The following is an 18,993-nucleotide window of genomic DNA, read 5'->3' on the forward strand; positions in this document are numbered from 1 at the left end:
TGGAGGTTAGGTAAAACAGGGTGGTGTTTAGGAAAGGAAATCTGCAATAAGTGCTAGAAAATACCAAACCTGTGGTCATTTTAAGTCAAGCCCTACTGCAAAATCAACAGTCTCCATTATGCACAAGGGACCACCCACCCGAGGAGCATCCAAAGATAATAATCTATGAGAAAGGAGACCACAAAAATGTGGATGCTGAATTTCTGGCAAGACCTGGTTCTTCATGTTTAAAGAAATGATTGTCCCTTAGATACCAAGGTCATTTCACTAGTTTTATGCTGGCAAGGTTTGTGTTTATTGATGCTTTATCTTTGTGTGACTCTGTTCTTAACCCTTTCCAGGGCAAGCATTTTGATTCCTCTGCAGTATCAAAGGAAAAATGTTAAGAGAGGGGAAAATGCTTTATAAAATGCCTCTAGACTAACAGAATGATAGAATTGTAATACTGAGAGCAGCCTAAAAATACCTAATTTAACTACAATAAAAGATCAACGAGGCATCTTGCCCAGGATGCCAAATGACTGGTGAGTAGGTATGAGAGCCAGGTTTCCTGAGTCATCATGAAGACTGTTCGTAGGACAGAGTTCTCAGAGCTGCCATCTTGTCCTAGAGCTTGTGAAGGTTCAGTTATCAGGTCCCTGGGGGGGTTTCTGTGCTTGGCATGGATGAAATGCATATATCCCAAGATGGGGAATATCATAGACTGCAAACACGTTGCTTCTACTTTGTTGTCGATGTGTGCATACTTGGAAAATAGTTAAGGCTTAAGGTGCTAGGATGCACACATTCTCCAGTAGCAGGGGCATTTTGGCTAAACCTAAACTGAGAAAGTATGTCTGTCTGTGCCTGCAAAACTAATGATCTATGAACCTCTAACATGAGTTGATGTACATGGTGGGAAGATGGTGTTGTTGAGAATTTGTAAAGACTAAGTTTTGATGCAGGTCCCTGGAGTAGTAACACGAAATGGAGAGGTTTGTATTTGTCTCCTACTTAGAGCACGGAGACTGATGTTTGGGCTTCCTCCAAGTAGAGGCCAAGAGGAACTTTTTCATGAAAGACTTATGAAATTTGGACTCCAAACAGTGCTAACTCAAGGTCCAGAATTGGGGAGAATTCTTTCATTTTACCTTCAGCATCATGAAAGTTCAAGGTACCCCGGTACAATTTGGCACCCTAATGGTTGTATGGGCCTCAGTAGCCCAGGGAGATGGCATGCAGGCTGGAAAGTTGTTTTTCATAGAGATGTTGGTACATTTGAAGTAGCCGCACAAGTAAGCTTGAGGCAGCAAGCATCTACAGTGTCTGGATTTGTCCCTGTGACCTTGTGAGAGAGACCTTGGGGACAGAGCATGAGGAGATTGGGAAAAGAAGTCTCTAAGGCCAGCCCCAGCTATACACACGAGGGTGATGAGCCAGCAACACTGGGATGTTAATATCAATGGGTCCTCACTTTTAGCTGTAGGCTATAGAAGTCTGGGAAAATTTCGGTTATACTTGGCAATATTAAGATATAAATTCCCCTTAGGAATTTTAAAGCACTTTTCTCAAATAAAATAGAAACTTTAACTTTCTACAAGTCATGATTCATGTACTGTTGTTAAGCAACCACCAAAATCCCTACTAAACTAAAACTGAAAAATCATCATGCAATCAGACTCAGGGAGGTGTGCTTTGTCTGCTCTCATGTTTTCGTTCAGTATAGCAAATATCCTGTGGTTAATGTCTTTCTCATTATTTACATTCTAAGTCCTTTCTTTTTCCCCAAAAAAGTTTTGTTCTAAAAGCAGCACTGTCTGTATATGGGGCTTATAGCACAGGAGATCTATTAAAATATAGAGAAATATAGTCTTGTCCAACCAATGCAAGAACATTAGGTTCTCCAACTCCAGCAATTCAGAACAGCATTCACTCTAAGTAGTATTTGCAAGTAAGTGATATTGTGTATTTTTCTTTTAATTGCAAGTGGCAGAGTCTTTTTGTAAGGTTAAACTTTGAAATACATCTTCTGTTAAATGCTCGAGAAAATTTCCTTCCAAAGGGAATAATCATGCTTTGCCCAGGTGGTGGGTCTCTCTGCCCACTAGACATTTTACATACCTACCTCTTTTCCCCTCTAGCTCAGTTCTCCACCTACTTGAAGTGGTTCTTCCTCCCTAAATCTTCATGACGCCCCTTGATCCACTTAAAGGTTACTGTGGCCACCCTTGGCCTTCCCTCCCAGATGAAGAATCTTCCCGGATAACTCTCTCTTTCGATATTTACATCTACAGCTCGTGCTTGGTAGAATGCGCATCCCGCCATTCACAACATGCCAAGCCCCTGGAGCCACATGTGATCAGGAGGCTGAGTGTATGTCTGTCATGTGACCGATCTGGGAAATCTAGCCCTGATGGCAGCCTTCCAGCAGCAGGGATGAACTTTCACATTTGAAGATCTGTTTTCAAAGGTGGAAGGCGTGGGTGTTCCAGCAACGCTACCACAATTCTCACACCCAAAGAAACCTGGGCTTAGTAGTGAAAATGCCACACATTCCAAGGCCTGTCATCTTTCCTTAGCTTTGGGTTATGCAATTGCTGCTCAAGACTAACCTCAACCGTCCATTCCATCCAAATATGTCCTACTCATGGTCTTTTAAACAGCCACATGCATCTCCGCCTCCCCACATTTGGTTGTTGTCACTCTAGCTGAAATGTTCTTCCAAACTTCTATGTACTTACCCACATTCCGTCCTCCTTGCCCTTCAAGCCCCAATCTCAGTTCTAGTTCCTTTGTAAGTCCTTTCCCACACATGCCACCCACAGGGGCCTCACCTTCCTGGAACCTCACCACACTTGCTGTCTGTCCCATGTGGAGTTTTCTAAGTTCTCATTTGCCCGATTACTTGTTTATTTTCCACTCTTGCACTTTCATTTGGCCTTTCTAGTGGTTATGGTTTATTTTCACAGCGAAGTTGTAAAAAAATTGGTTTATGTTATTCTTTTGGGTTTGGAAAGTGCCTTAAGATCTCATTTGGTTGATCAGAGCACTCAGTGATTTGGGGCACAGAGTAGATGGATGGTGAATATAATTTGAATGGCAGCCACTGTATTTCACACCGCCCAGCTGGAGGAGAAAAACTCCAGATGTTCCTTATGTAAAATTTTCCTGACTTCTTATAATTAACTACTACTTTAATATCATGTGCTGCAAATGGAACAAAGTCATTTGATCATAATCCACTAATTAATTCTTCCAGCAAACAGAGTGCCAAGTACTGTGTCATTACTGACTTGCAGAGTTTGGATGATGAGTCCTATTAGATTTGACTTCCTTTTTTTTTTTAAGATTTTATTTTTCCTTTTTCTCCCAAAGCCTCTGGGTACATAGTTGTGTATTTTTAGTTGTGGGTCCTTCTAGTTGTGGTATGTGGGATGCCGCCTCGGCATGGCCTGATGAGCAGTGTCATGTCCGCGCCCAGGACTGGAACTGGCGAAACCCTGGGCTGCCAAGCAGAGATCTTGAACTTAACCACTCGGCCACGGGGCCGGCCCCTAGATTTGACTTTCTAACTTTCACTTCTTTTAATCATGGGCAAGCTGCTTAACTTTGTGAAACTTCAGCTTCTCTCTCTTTCTCTCCCTCTCTCTTTCAATCTGTGTTTGTGTGTGTAGTGTGTGTCTTCATTAGGAAGTATGAATGATATAATATAAATTACAGTGCTTTAAAAAAATCATTTTACGAACAGTAAATATTTTTTTGAATCCATTTTCTCTACCAAGCTTTATGGAGACACAAAAATGAGAATTTCAAAATCTGTGAATTCAAGGAAATCCCTCATGAGGTAAGAAATTTTTATGTTTTCTTTCTTGTATTGTATTCTTATGTTTACTTGTCAGTGTTTTCATTATAATCTACGTGAATCAATGCTACTCCTTAATGCTATTATTACTTTACTTCTAGGATCACCAACTATTATTATTAACCTTTGTGTTTTAAAAATGTATGGGCCTGGTGGGAATAGGAATTTGTATTCCCTGTTTGTCAGTATCTCTGAAAGCATAGCTATGGCTTAATAATTCCATTTTTAGGTATACACTAGGCAGAAATGTACACATATGTTCACCAAAAGACATGTACTACAATGTTCATGGAAGCTTTATTTATAATACTCCCTACTGGAAATTACTCAAATACACATCAACAGTAGAATGGATAAACAAATTGTGGCATATTCACACAATAGACTACTGCATAGCACTGAGGATAAAGAAATGACATCAACACAGGCAGCAGAGATGAATCTCGCAGACATAGTGTTGAACAAAAGGAGGCAGACACAAAATAGCACTTAGTCTATGATTCCATTTATATAAAATACAAATACAGGCAAATTCACCCATGCTGCAAGACGTTACCCTCAGTGGGAAAGGGGGTGGTGATTGAAAAGGGCACAGGAAGGGCTTCTGGGATGCTGGCAATATTCTGTCTCCTGGTTTGGCTGCTGGTTACACAGGTGTGCTCAATTGTGCAAATTCACTGAGCAATGAATTTATGATGTGGGCACTTTCCTGTGTGTATATTACATTTAAATAAATTTTTGAAAATCTTTAAGTATGTCCTGATTACCGTTTGTTTTGGAAAAGCTCAGCACTGGTTGGCAGGACATCCAGCTCTCCGTCTCCTGCTCTCCTGCCCATGTTGGCATCTCAGTCACGGAAATAACTTTTGCTTCACCTACGTTTCCTTAAGACTCTTGACAGGAAGAAATGGCCCACGTCTCTCTCTAATTACCCCAGTAGATTATTTTGAATTCATTCCTTGGCTACTATTAGCATCTGTTTCAGGATTGCTTACTTTGTGCTTTATTTTTTTTTCTCTTCTCCATCTGCTCAGTTTTAAAAATGATTTCTCTTCTTCACTTGCTCCCATTTGTTTTTTATCCTTGACTATTGTCAAGATCCCTTTTTCCTTTTGTTTTACTTGAGTTTTTCTTTTCTTTAGATTGCCGCCTTTCCATTCTCAGTCATTTCCCTGGCAATCAAGAGTGTTCTAGAGATCTGCCTCATGAGTGGCACCGCCAAGTGCTGCATGTGGTCTATCCAGCATCTGAAGACTCTTGGCTGAAGGGGTGTGTTATCGCCTTGTCTAATGATGTACATAAAGTGCCATTTCTGCATTTCTGTGCTTGAGGTTTCTCTTTACCACACCTGGAGCCATTAGTATGGTGTGACCCACTTTGAAATCCTGCTTAGAGCTGTATTCATGGCCAGCATAGTGGTGGCCCAACACGCAGAGCCTCCTTCTCCCTGGAAAACAGATCCAGGCAGATGGTTACTTCTACTACTCTCTGCTTTAGTCTGATCTGTCATTTATTGTCCCCTGATTATACCCTAGATCTGTCATGTTTTAGTCAATTAATGTAAAACATGGCAATCTCTCCATAATTAATCTAGTTATTATACCTCAATAAACAATTTTATTTCCATATAATAGACACAAAAATTTCTTCCTATAGTGACAGTAAGGGATTATAACCAATTGAATAAAATAATCTATGAACCCACAGAGATAATACATATGTATACACACACACACACATAAGTACATAAATGAATTAGAAAGGAAAGTTCTTTCTTTCAATAGGTCATCAATTAACAAATGTAAAACAAATAATGGAGGTAGAAAAATCAGCATTTCATACACATTATAGTAATAACTGATTCAGTCAAGACTCATCAATGGACGCTAAAGCTATTGGGCGAAAGTTCAACAGGAAAGAGGATATTAACATAATCTCAAAGTATTTCCCTACAGAAAACCTATCGGTAAGAGAAAAAAGTAACTTTATTATGGCAGACACCAATTTAACCAAGCAATCAACATTCACATGACCGATAATGGGGCAAATCCAAAGTGTGTGCTTGCTGGAGTGATATGCTGAGGACAGAACATCACTTGTGTCATATTCCTGCTGAAGACGCACAAACTGAATCTAATCATGAGTAGCATTTGATAAACCCAAATCGAGAAGATGCGTTGTTCTCAAAAAGTCAGTATCATAAAAGAAAAAGAAAGGTTGAGGAGCTTTTTCAGGTAAAAGGAAATATTTGTTGAAGTATTCTTAGGAAATCATCATGATAGGTGCAACTTGCCCTGAAATGGTTCAGGAAAAAGGTATAGATAGATAGATGATAGAGCAAATGTGGCAAAACAGTAACAGTTGGTGAATTCAAGGGAAGTTATACAAGAGTTCTTTGGAATACTCTTTCAACTCTTCATAAGGTTGTATTTCAAAAGAAAAAGCTAAAAATGAGAGTGTCCCATATTCTTTTGAATTTTTTTCTATACAATGAGGCAGGCATAAATTAAAAAAAAATCAATATTTCTTTGAATATATTAGAACCTATCTGATTCCCAAAGATAGCTCATAGTTTCTGTTCCTGACTTCGGACTGTCAGGCAGCACGTTGCTCTGAATCACCTCCACCGAGGTTATGATGAGTGAATGGCCCGTGATGAGATTCTAAAGTAGTCACTTTCTGATTGCCCTCTCTGGTTCTTCCAAGAATTCTCTGTCGTAGTCTTTGGCCTTACTGAATTATAACTAGGTTCTCCCTGCCCCTACCCCTGCCCCTCCCCACCCCCAGGCGTCCCCTCTGTGAGCTCTTCAGCACCATTCCATGATCCCCTCGCAAGTGTTCAGTGTCATCTTGAGGCCAGGCCACCTTGTCTCCTCTTGCTCCCTACAACTCCCCTCTGCTTTTGAAATTCATGTCATCTCAGGCTCCATATCCTGCATGCCCCTTACCCCACTCCTTTTCCTTTCTCATGGTGCCTCCAGCTTCTTCAACTTCCTGTTTTCTTCCACACTTAGCCCACCTTCTCAACTTCTGCTCATGTCTTTTCTCTGTTAGGAGGTCCCTAACCTCTATCCAGGACAGGTAGTACCATATTGACTACTTTTTTGTCAGTAAAGTAGAAAAGATAAAACATTAATGCCATACAACCAACAAACTTCAGATTTATATTATAATATATATGTAATACATATTTTATGTATAAATAAATTATGTGTAATTGTATATATGAGTGTGTATATATATACATATATATATATATATATCACTCACTTCAATTGATCTTCTAAGTGTAATTATTCTTGACAACATAGACAGTACTCAATAAGTTCTTTTTCCTTCCTTTCATATTAAAGTAGGTTGGGCTTAGCAACATACTATGAAATTTAGATGCAGTCTCTAATTTTATCCTTACGGTCTTATAAAGAGGAAGTAGTGTGTTTATGTTTCAGAAATCATCCTTGTGTGATTTTTGTTGGAAGGCTGCTCTAGGCCCCCCTCTGAGGTAGCTGAGAAGACCAGACATTTCTTCTCCCAGGACTCCAGAAGCTGGCCTGAAATGTGTGATCTGGGTGTGACCAATCAGATGCCTCTGACAAGAATTTGGCTTCTAGAACAAGCATCCCTGAAGAAGCAGGGATGGACAGAAATTCATTGTAGCGGCAGCAGTTAGTGTCCGGTGCTCGGGTGACACTGACTGGGCTCTAACCAGGCAGTCCCCTTGGCTCAATGTGTGTTCACACACACCTAGACTCCCTTGTCTTCTTTTTATTTCCCAACATAGGTCTCCAGACTCTCAGCTCATTCTGTGAGCTACCTTCCTTCCCGTAAATCAATTTTGGCCTCAGATCCTAAATTGTGCGTGTGTTGTTTGTTTGACAGGCCCAGTAGATGTGAATACTTCAATGAGGGATCTGATATTGGCAGATATAAATTACCCAACAGCCTACTTCAGGTACGTGGTTAGGCCAGAATTTAAATTCCAGTTCACTGGCTTCAAAACCAGTTCTTTTATTTTATAATATAAAGTCATTTTTAAAACATGTTTTTATTTTATTAATATTGTTAAATTTATGAGCCACTCCCCAATGTACTCAGTGGAGGAAGGGCAGTATCAGTGTTCTACAGCCCAAATCTAACAGCCGCATTCTTTTCTACTTCTCAGTCAACTCAACTGACCTCTTTTGGGATGTAAGTCATCGTGATTTCTCTTATGCTGGTAGAAAAAAATCATTCCCTTTGCTTTTCCTCCAGGGAACCTTGGAGCATGTTGCATGTTATTCTGTAGCCAACAAATCATTCTGCAAGAGGATAAAGAGGTTTCCTGGTGGAGTTTCTTTATTTGGCAGGCTTACCTTGATATTTTGACACTAATCTTTGTGAAGATGGTTTTTTTCCTCCCAATGCAGAAAATCAGTCATTAGCATCAGAAAAAAAAGAAAAATGTCTTACAATATGTTTGATCCAGGAACTGTGCTGTGTGTATTTTTCTTTTTGTGTGAGAGTTTGTGTAGGTGTTTTCTGGACCTTTGTGACATTCTTGTAACCTGCAGGATTGGAAATGCTGCTTCTGAAAGAAATGCACTGTGGAACCAGGAAGAATGCCCTATTCAGGTCTTAAGTGGCACCATCTGCGTGTCTCTTAAAATGTGGGCGCCTTGAAAAGCTTTGTCCCTGAGAGCACACTTGGCTTCCCACAAGCTGCCTAACCTTGGTGATGTTGTGCGAGAGGTTTTTCCTCATGCCCTCTGATGTGGACCTTTGAGAGGCTGACTTACAGAGGAGGCGAGTTTCACCCAGTTGCTGAAATCTTGGGAATAAGAATGTACTGCCCGATAAAGAAAGCAAAATCCCAGCTGTCAAAGCAAGATTTCCAAATTAAAGTGGACAGGGCCCTTATTCATTTTCATATAAATAGGTCAAAATAATCACCAACAGGCTGGAAGTGCGCCTACATGGCCACAGCTGAGAATTTTTTTCATCTCTCTTGTCTTCCTTAGTCCTTTCAAATACGATGAGGGTCAGAGGCAGATGAGATGGAAAAGCTGAATGTTATTCTAAGAACCGTCCCAAATCTTCCAAGCTTGCTTCCACTACAGCATTACTCAAAATAGTTTTCATTTGTAATCTAAGACTTTTCAATAATAAATGTGTATTGAAACCAATTGTGTATCTCAGCCAAATCTGCCGAAGGAATATTTTAGACTTTATTTTAAAACGACGTATGCATACACATTAATAATACTTAATTATATTTTAGGTTCCTTTTTCTACTTCTGCCTTAAAAATACAATTTCTTATTAAAGTAGTTTAATAGCTCCTAAAATCTAAAAATCACAGATAATATATAATATTTATTGTACAAATTCCAATTTGTTAATCTGAAAATTTGTAGGTATTCCCAGAACATATTTAATACCACCAACTTTCTTAAAGGTAAATTCAGTAAACAGTATCTAACTGCCCTGAGTGAAGAAAACGAGTCACTTCCAACTTCTGACAAGATTCTTGGTAGAATTTACAAAGTTGTAAATCTTGGTCTTGTTACTAAGACATAATGAATTTCTTTTTTCCTGTGTCTGTTTTGGAATGATTCTTCCTTGATTAATCCCGAGAGCTTCAGGTCTCCCTGTTTGCACACCGGGTTGGAACCCCTCAGTTCTCACAGAATCAGCCTGCCCTCCCAGGCTGTGCTTCCCCAGGCACACGGTGTCTGTGTCATTCGTGCCTTTTGAAGCTTTGCACAGTGTTCAGTGTGATACTTAGCACACAGCAGGCACGCCACGTTGCCAATGACCAGCATGTACACACTTCCCACATCGACCGACAAAATAGAGAGAGTTGTCATATAGCTACTTTTTCTCTTCTTACTCAGCCTGGATATTTGCCTGACAACCTTGAATTTTCACTCCTAAATCTCTATCAACAGATTTCCTGCATTATAAGCTTTATTTTGGGTGAGGCACTAAGAACAACTCTACACCTCTGTCTTCTTGTTTGTAAACTGAGGGTGTTGTACAGAATGATTTCTAAGCACTCTGGTAGATTAAAATTCTAGAACTTTATCATATCTGATGACTTACAGCTATCTCAGCCTGGATATCCCATTGGCATGTTTAATCCATCAAATTCAAACCCTTTGCCTTCCAACATCTCATTCTTGTCCTTATTTTCTTTGAAGGAATTGAGAATTATTTCCTCTTCAAATCCCCCTTGTCCTAGGTGCTCATATCCAATAAGATGCATGGCCCTCGAGCTTCTAAGTGCACTGTCTTTCCAGTTATACACACTTCCTTCCTGCTAACACCGAGACTGTCTGATGCAAGACATTATGACTTTCAATAGACTATTAATTTTCCTGGCTATAGTTTCTCTTCCATCCAAACCTACCATATACATTGATTCCGGACCACATCTCCAAATGATTACATCATTTCCTCCTGTTAGTTTCTATTATCTACCTAATTAAGTCAATAAATATTTGTATCCACTATCCTTTGTCACAATATCCCAAACTACCCTTACAGGTATTTGCTCCTCTTTCCAATATGTTTCCTATGCTCCAGGCAAATGACACAAAACCAAATTTCCTTAGTCCAAGCTTTTGCCTATGTCATTTACTCCAAATAAAGCTTCTGTCATCTCTGCCTCTCAAATTTTGTCCATTTATAACTGTATCTCAATAGGCATCTTTTCTTTAAAAATTTCCTGATTCTTCCAATCAGATGTGATCATGATTTCCTTTTAATGCCACAGTATTTTATGCACTTCTTTTATCTTTATCTTCTATTATTATGGGAATTTATGTACTTATTTCTCTTATAAGCTTTTAAATAGCCTAAGTCCTGTTACTGTGTCTTATTCATCTTTTTATTTTTTGGGAGCTCTTTCTTAGTATCATGTACGTAGAAATTCAGGAAGGATTTGTTGAAGGAAATCGAATTTAAATTTGAAAGGTAATCTGAATGATTATTGGTTGCAAGTTACAGGAACTCACTTAAAATAGCTCAGGCAAAGAACTTTCTGAATAGGAATATGTCATAGATCCTGGGGGCAGACAAATTTCTCTGCTTCCAACAACATTTCATTATTTTTTCTCTCTCTCTCTTTATCTTTTCAGACTATCAGCTTCTCTGTGCCCACGGTGATACAGCCCAAGCGATGGCCTATTTGCTCAACCCTCTGGCAGAGACTACCTAGAGTCTCTGAGTCCCAAACCAAATTCTCAGAGAGAAACCTGATTAGCTCCTCAGTTCAGGTGTCTGTCGCTGGCCCAGTAAACTTTGAACAGGACAGATGGTCTTACTCAGCCAGCTGCCCTCTCCGTAAAGGCACCTGAAGCAAACTTGAGAAGGAGACAGAGATAGGGCAGTGGATCAATGTTACTTAGAGAAGGGGACACAGGCTGGCACACACTCTAAGAAGAATCAGTCTGGTGTTAAAGAATGTGAATTTGACCCTGTACGGATACAGGCTTTCATAATTATTCCAAACTTCACGCAGACCTGCAAAGAGATTGCAGTACCTATATCTTCCATATGACTTACTGGACCTTCTTATTCTATATGGTGCTTTGTATCATTGTCCCCAGTTATTTGTTGTATGTAAGTATTATGGGAGAGGCATGTCTCAAACAGTTAAAGTTGTGGCTATTTGTACATGGTACTGTCTGGAATCAAATAGATAAATAACCAATTAAGTTTTAGAGAGAACTGTAATATCAAAAGAGCCACCAACCTGGATTATAAAAGACTGTGACTGTTTGAGATTTAAAACAACTTTGCTGTCCCGAACTTCTATAGCAGAAAGCAGCCCAACAAAGCTATGTAGTCCCCCCGAAAGGCACATTGCTAACGTTGTCTTCATATGTGGACAAGGATGATCACGAGAAAGAAAGACCCTTTCAGAGAGTGGAGCCAAGACCCCCATGGGGTAGATGGTCTAGGGAAATCCTCCAAGGGAGCAGACAGGGCTTAATCAAGGAATATTTCCTGTGCCTAGGAAGGCCGCTCTTGCGAAGTTTGACTAGCAAAATTTCAGAGTTGCTGTAGGCCAGTGACTTCTATATGTCTCTTATTCTACGATGGGATTATTTATTGTGGTTGTCTTGTCCCTTATTTAACTATTGTGTATGTGTGACAAGGGAAGCAGGTAACTTATTTTAACTTCACAGCCTCTGGATCAAAAAGACCCCCATCTGGCCCTGATATACATAATATTATAAAATCTTGGACATGGAGCCTTTTGCTATGATTGAATTGGAGTGGATTCTGAAGTCTCTTTCTTGGAGAGGAGGAGAGTGTATTTTATTCAAGGAAGGGCCAGAAACAAAAATTTGTAACTAGAGGATAGTCATATAAGGTACGTTGTGTAAGGAAAAACATGGTTCCTAATTATTTGCTGTGACTACATGTAAGAAGATAATTTCTCCCCACGTTTGACTATCAGGCTTGGCCATGTGACTTGTTTAAGTTAATGAAGTGAGAGTGGGATCCACATAATTCACTGCTGTATAGAAGCTTTAAATAGTATCTCATGGATCTACCATTGCTCCTTTTTCTCTGGCACAAAGCTGAATGTCCCGGATAGAAGCTTCTTCTTCATGTCCTGAAATGAAGACACCGTGGAACATAACCATTGTCAATCTGCACAGGATAAGTAGTGAGAAACAAACATTAGTTGCCGTAAGCTATTAGGATTTGGGAATTTTTGTTATTACAGCATAAAAATTGATAGGTGCAACCTGGCATATGAAGTAGTTTATAAAATAGTTTATAAATGTGAAGTCGTTTTTAAATTTTCCACTTGAAAGAGTGCTAAAGATCTAAAACTTCTTAGAGGTAAAGTAATAAAGTCACTAAATATTTTTCTATTTCTTCCTCTTTTCTTCTTTGTTGCTTTCTTTTTCCCTCCCTCCCTCCTTTCCTTCCTTCCTTTTTTCGAGCATTGGTACCAGTTTTTTAAACAATCTCATTAAGAAGATCTCTATATAAATATCTGACAGTTGAACTGCTCTGGAAGGAGAGAAGGAGATTGGGGCAGTGAGGGCTCAACATTTCTCCCTTACCTCCTCACAGACCCCTCCCCGCACTCGATATGCTTGAGGTACAACTTTTAAGTCCCTTCAGGGTAGAGTGTAAAAGGGGTTTAAGGTCCAAAGAAGGAAAGTAACGTGCACACAGCCGCACAAATTTTTTGTGAGCCAGGTGGGAGGCCGTGAAGTGTACTGGACTTGGGAATAAGACAGACATTGGTTTGAATCTCTGCTCTGCTATGGATTAAATGTGACCTTGGGCTACCCCCCTTGACATTTCTAAGTGTCTGTTTTTTCATCTGTAAAATGGGGACAATAAAACCTGCCTCATAACAGCTGTGGAGAAGATTCAGGGCAGCAGTGTGTTTGCATGAAAAATATTATTATTATTTGCTCCTTGTGCTTGATGCTGTTTCCTTTCCAACACACAGTGCTTCACTAGAATTGTGTAAATTTTTATCAGAAAAAATATGTTTGAAATGGCTTGTTGCTCATCTTTATTTCATAGAGTGGACACTGGCTTGTCCATGGTCACATTGCTAGAACTAGAATGTGAGTCTTCTGTTCTCCATAGGTATCAAACTGCTGTTGAGTCTCTAAAGATCTCTGGGTTTAGAGATGCATGAAGCCTCATTGTAGTTTCTGAAAGCTCCTCCTTATGTTCGAGTGAGCAACTGGTGGGTTTCATTTTTCTTCATTCCTGGACTGAAATGTTTCCAGTTAGCCCAGAAGAACCCAACAAAGCATATCAGAAACTGAGAAACTATACTTTTGGGTTTAATCTGGAGTTGATTCTGAAGAACTATAAAATGCTAGCGTGAAAGAGCTATTTCCCCATTTCCCTGAACACTTTTTCTGCCTGAATGACAGACAGTTGGTGCTGTAAAATGAGGGGATTGAGACCACCCACTTAAAGAATAGCCACCACATTTCTTCTCTGGGAGAAGAGAAACGGATACGACTTTAACATCAAAGATTCTTCTAGAAGATGCAAGAAGGCCTGAGGAAGAAACCTGTCAAGCAATGCAGCTCTGCTTGTCAGTTTTATTAAAAGGGTGCCTGACTTGCATGACTCAGACTCCGGGTGTGTCTCTGAACTGCAAGTAACAGCAAGATTTTACTTCCAAGGCAGGAAGCAACAGCATTTGGGTGTGACCAATTAGGCATTACTTTGGCATTTCCCAACTTGCCATTTTGGTAAAGCCCTTTGGGGCTGAGAAGTTTACTCAGAATAAAACCACTTAAGTCACAAATTCTTTAGGGGATGCAGGCTCTGCCTGCTAGGTCTTAGGATTTTTCTCTCTACAAGACAGCGCAAAGCCCAGAAAGCCATGGAAGCACTGGGCTAAAGACTCTCTTGAAGACCTTCTATGTCCAAGTTTGTTTGTTCATGTAAAGAAGAAGATATCTACGTCTTTTCTTCTAGTTTCATTTCGGCCCATTGTAATACTGAAATGGGACTGAGAATCTGGAATGGAGATACATGCTCAATTGATTCTTTTGTTCCACTTTGTAGGCTGGCTGGGTTCCTGACAACTGGTCGGTGATTCTCCCCTAGAACGAGACGCCTTCCTGGCACTCCTGGGATAGGGTGGTGTGTGTGCACCTCTGGCTCTTAGAGCAAAGAGATGACCCTGGGCATGGGGGTAAGATGGCACAGGGAGATACAGGGTGGGGTGCCCAGGCTAATTTAGGTCAGGCAACTGAACTGGGAGAGTGGCATGATGTTCCTCTTTTCTGAGGCCTTGCTGGCATCTCTAGTGACAAATGGCTTCCCTGAGTTTAGCTGTTATCACACCTTTGTCCTCAATGAGTAAGGAGAGTTTGTTTAGAGTTCCAAGCTATGGCAAAGAGATGTGAATGGACAGCTCAAAGGAAGTAACTGTTGCCAAGTTCTGCATTACGAGCAGGTATCAGTGCTTCCAGAGAAAGCCTAATGATAAGTTTGGAGGAATTTCAGTACTCTTTTGTTTAGCTCTGCTATTTAATAACTCAGTAAGGCTTTGTCTTCTCTTTGGGAAAAAATGGAAAATATTCATACCTCATTACTGATTCTATCTGATAGACAGTGGATGTTTAATAATTATTAGTTCCCTTCACACTCCTTAAATGATTGAAATGATCATCGAAGACTCAGCTTAGCAGATTTTAGAAGGTAACCCATAATCGTTTATTTTTAGATTGCCTTTCTCTTTTTATTGTCTTTGTCTTTTTTTGCTTTGGCATTATTTTATAATATACTTATAATCTACTTTATATGCTTTAGAAATATTCTTTCATATAGCATAATTTGCTGTTATAATATTCTACAGTTCCACTGTCCAGCAGTTCTAGTCTGAGCGCATTGATACCCACAGTCCAGAGGATGTGAACATTCTGGCTCCTTTACCTGGAGGTCTGTCTGTGTTGTATCAAATGCTGCAGGGCTGTGGGGCTGAGGCAGCTGCAGAGTTAGCGTGCTAGACGACATAGTGGAAGATGATAGGGATTGTGAGCCATGTGGTATTGCCCACAGCCCAGAGTTTCACTGAAACTGAGTTTCTCAGCATGGGGACTTCAGAACAACAACAGAAGCCCTTATGCTTATTTCTTTTAAATATCAGTTCCATGGACATGTTAAATTAAAATAGTCTACTTGGATGAATCCTGGGAATCTGATTTTTTTTCTTTGTAACAACTAATGGGATTCTTGTGAATAAAGTTTGATAAAGAGTACCTACATCATATTGACATAAGAAATGAAGATCTATTTGTTAATTTTCTAAATTACTGGGTTGCCTGCCATTGGCTAACAGAATAGTGTAGTACTGGAATCTCCAAGTAAAGGGGGGTTATGCCAGAGAAGGAATAAGAATTCCAACTGGTAAACAGATACATTTCCCTTGCATTTCAAATTTGTTCAAGGATTTTGGAAAAAAGTAAAAGAATTTACGATGGCATTTTATATTTTTAAAAATGAACATATTATGGAGCAGAATATATGATTCACATAATTTAAATAAAAATGACTTCAAAGAAATATGAAGCTAGTGGCAAGCTTTTTGAGACCTCTCCCCAGACATCCTGGGGTAGTCACTCACCCTCCCCTCCTTAGGGACACTTTGCAGGCAATGAGCAAAATCCACTGTTGTGGGGGGTTAGGACGACAGCATCAGGAGAAATCTCAGCAACTGATCTTTTGAAATATACAGTAAAATTTGTATTTGTGGAAACACTCAGTTTTTCTATATCCCTCATTTTTTTAGAAAAGCAAATATTAGTTACCTAAATCAATAACAGACTTTTTTCAATTTAGAGTATGACTGGGAGACGCTGAGAGTCAATCCAGTATCATCTGCCTTCTATACCTATAGCATTTCCCAAAGGTAACTGAGCCTCCTGCAGATGACTCTGAAGATGTGCAAAGTTCTCAGTTATTTTATTTTATTTTTGTGTGTGAGGAAGATTGGCCCCGAGCTAACATCTGTTCCCAATCTCCCTCTTTTTGCTTGAGGAAGATCATCACTGAACTAACATCTGTGCCAATCTTCCTCTATTTTATGCGGGATGCTGCCACAGTGTGTGGCTTGATGAGTGCTGCTAGGTCTGTGCCCAGGATCCAAACCTGCGAACCCTGGGCCATCAAAGCGGAGCAGGCGAACTTAACCACCATGCCACCGGGCCTCCCCTTCTCTTGGACTGTTAATCCTTCACCAAGTTTTTGCAGTCTACAAAGTCACTTTAAATGATCCCCATTGGTTTTGAAGAGATTGGTTCAAAATGCAAATCTGATGTCTTTCCACTTTCTTTCACAGTTTCTGTCACCCACACAGAACAAGCAGACCACATTTTATTGCCTACGTGCTATGGCTCTGTGCTTACCCTCTAGGTTCACTTTCATGAATGTCCCATATGTCTCCTTTGTTCTAACAGTGCCAGACCATTTGTAGAGCCTGTGATATGCCGTGTGCTTCCACGCCTTTTTACCCCTGCACGTGCTGTTCCTCACCTGGTGTATGTATGTTTCTCATTGATAAAATCAACTTAAATTGCCTTCTCTCTGAAGCCTGTTTTAATGCCATCCTTCTATCCCCGGCTATCAGTAGTAGCTCCTGCTATCTTGTCCCCAGAACACCATGAAAACAACTATTTCACAGAAATAAATACTCTGTTTTCTATGTATTTCTTACTATGTAATGCCTATGCTGCTGAAAGTTTCTTGAAGGCATTGTCACATAGACTTCACTTTTCTATCTTTAACAGTGAGCCCAGAGATTAGCACTTAATAGATGCCAAAAACATATTGATTTAAGAAAAATTGAAATATACTAATTATTTTACATCTACATATATAAGGAAATAGAATTTCACATTGTTAAAATTGCTGACAGACATGGTCTTTGGGAAACAGAACAACTTAGGTTTTAATTTTACATTTTCTGAATGCTAGGATTTGAGAAACAACCTTTCTGAGTCTGTCTTCTCATCTATAAAAAATTTAAAAATAATACATATTTCATAGGCTTATAGTGAAGATAACATACTTTAAAAAATTTAGCATAAGATTTGCTACAGTAGTCAATAAATATTAGTTTCTTTCCTTCCCCTCTCCAAAGACTTGAATAAAAAAGTGTTTTTTGTTTGTTTAATCCCAACTCAACCAGAAAAGTAAATTAAGTGGAACCCAAACCCCCAATTCTCTAAGCGTTGTGGTTAATTGTTACTGCTGTGTATGTCCTGATAAACAAGGCCAAGGGTCTGTTTGTGCTGATGCAGAGTTGGAACTGCTAAGTACCAGACCAAAGATCTTTATGATACATGGGAGCATTCTTATCCGTTGTCCAGCAAACTTCCCATATTTTCCCTCATCTGACCCAAATCCCAGAGCTCACAAGATAGGTACAATAATTAAGCCTGTCGAAAATCTGTAATATTTCAACTGTGTCCGTGTAAAAACGACTTTGCACAGCTGGCTTGGTAACAGTGATACACTGGGAAATTTCTTCATCCAGCATGTTTCCAAGCCCACTTCCACCCGTGGGGACAGGAAGAACCAGTCAGAACGGAATCCCATTAATCTTGACCATGTGGGAACACCAAGCAGTTCAGAAGTTGGAAATTCTCCACATACAGGCACTGAAATTGTTTTTCTTACGGGTTAGCATTGGCTGTGTTTTGGTCTGTTGCATTTTTAAACAGAGAGACTTTATTTTTCAAAAGGATACATGAATTTCCAAGGGTTCTCTGACCGTGTCAGTCTCTTGATGAGGTTGGAAACTTGTGTGAGAACTTTAGACAAGTAAGACCCACTGGAAATGGGAGCTCTGGGCTCTGAGCCTTCGTTGGAAAGCTAAACACTAAGGTCATTATGCATCTAGTGAAAAGTGACTCGGTAAGATTGTTTGGAGGTAATGGGCTTTTATTTCAAAGAAAAGAACTGGGAAAATTTTTGCAAATGAGGATTAGGAACAATCTAGATAAACTGTAAAGAGTATAAACTGTGAAAGAACTTGCTGAGCTGAGGTTTAACTAGAGGAAGTGAAGGCGGTGGAAATAGGAAGATGATCAAAAAAGATATATTGACTTGCCATTCTACCTCAAAGGTTGTAAGCTTGATGTTTGGGCATTATGGCCTTCTGGACCCAGGGAGTTGCTCACAATTTTCTCATGGATCAGTTAAGTAAATACCAACTGTCACTATTTAGCCTTATGAACGTGAACTATGATTGTAGAGTTCCAGGGAGTGACAGAGGTGTGGTCAAATGCCAGAAACTTCAGTGTGTACTGCGAGCTGATTCCTCATAATGCAAGAGAAGTTGAGGCTTCATTTCAAAGACCCTTTTCACAGGGGCTGATACAAGATATAAGAGAACTTCCCCTCCAGTTGTGCATGTTCAACCACAAGTGAGAAAAGTGCTGCCAACTTGATTTATTCCTTAAGGTAGAACCAAAGTGACTTCTTGACCACATAACCTTGTCAGGCATTGTAGGCTTTATTTATTTACTTTTTTGATGGTGATGATGCCTTCTACAAGGAACTAAGAAGTGCTTCCTGTAGGGAAAGTTTCATGTTTGTCTTTCCAATAATTCTTTTTGAGTTCAAATGTCATAATTAAACGTTGGGAAGAGGAGGAAAAAGGGT

This window comes from Equus przewalskii, chromosome 17, assembly GCF_037783145.1.
Source record: "Equus przewalskii isolate Varuska chromosome 17, EquPr2, whole genome shotgun sequence".
Taxonomy (NCBI): Eukaryota; Metazoa; Chordata; class Mammalia; order Perissodactyla; family Equidae; genus Equus; species Equus przewalskii.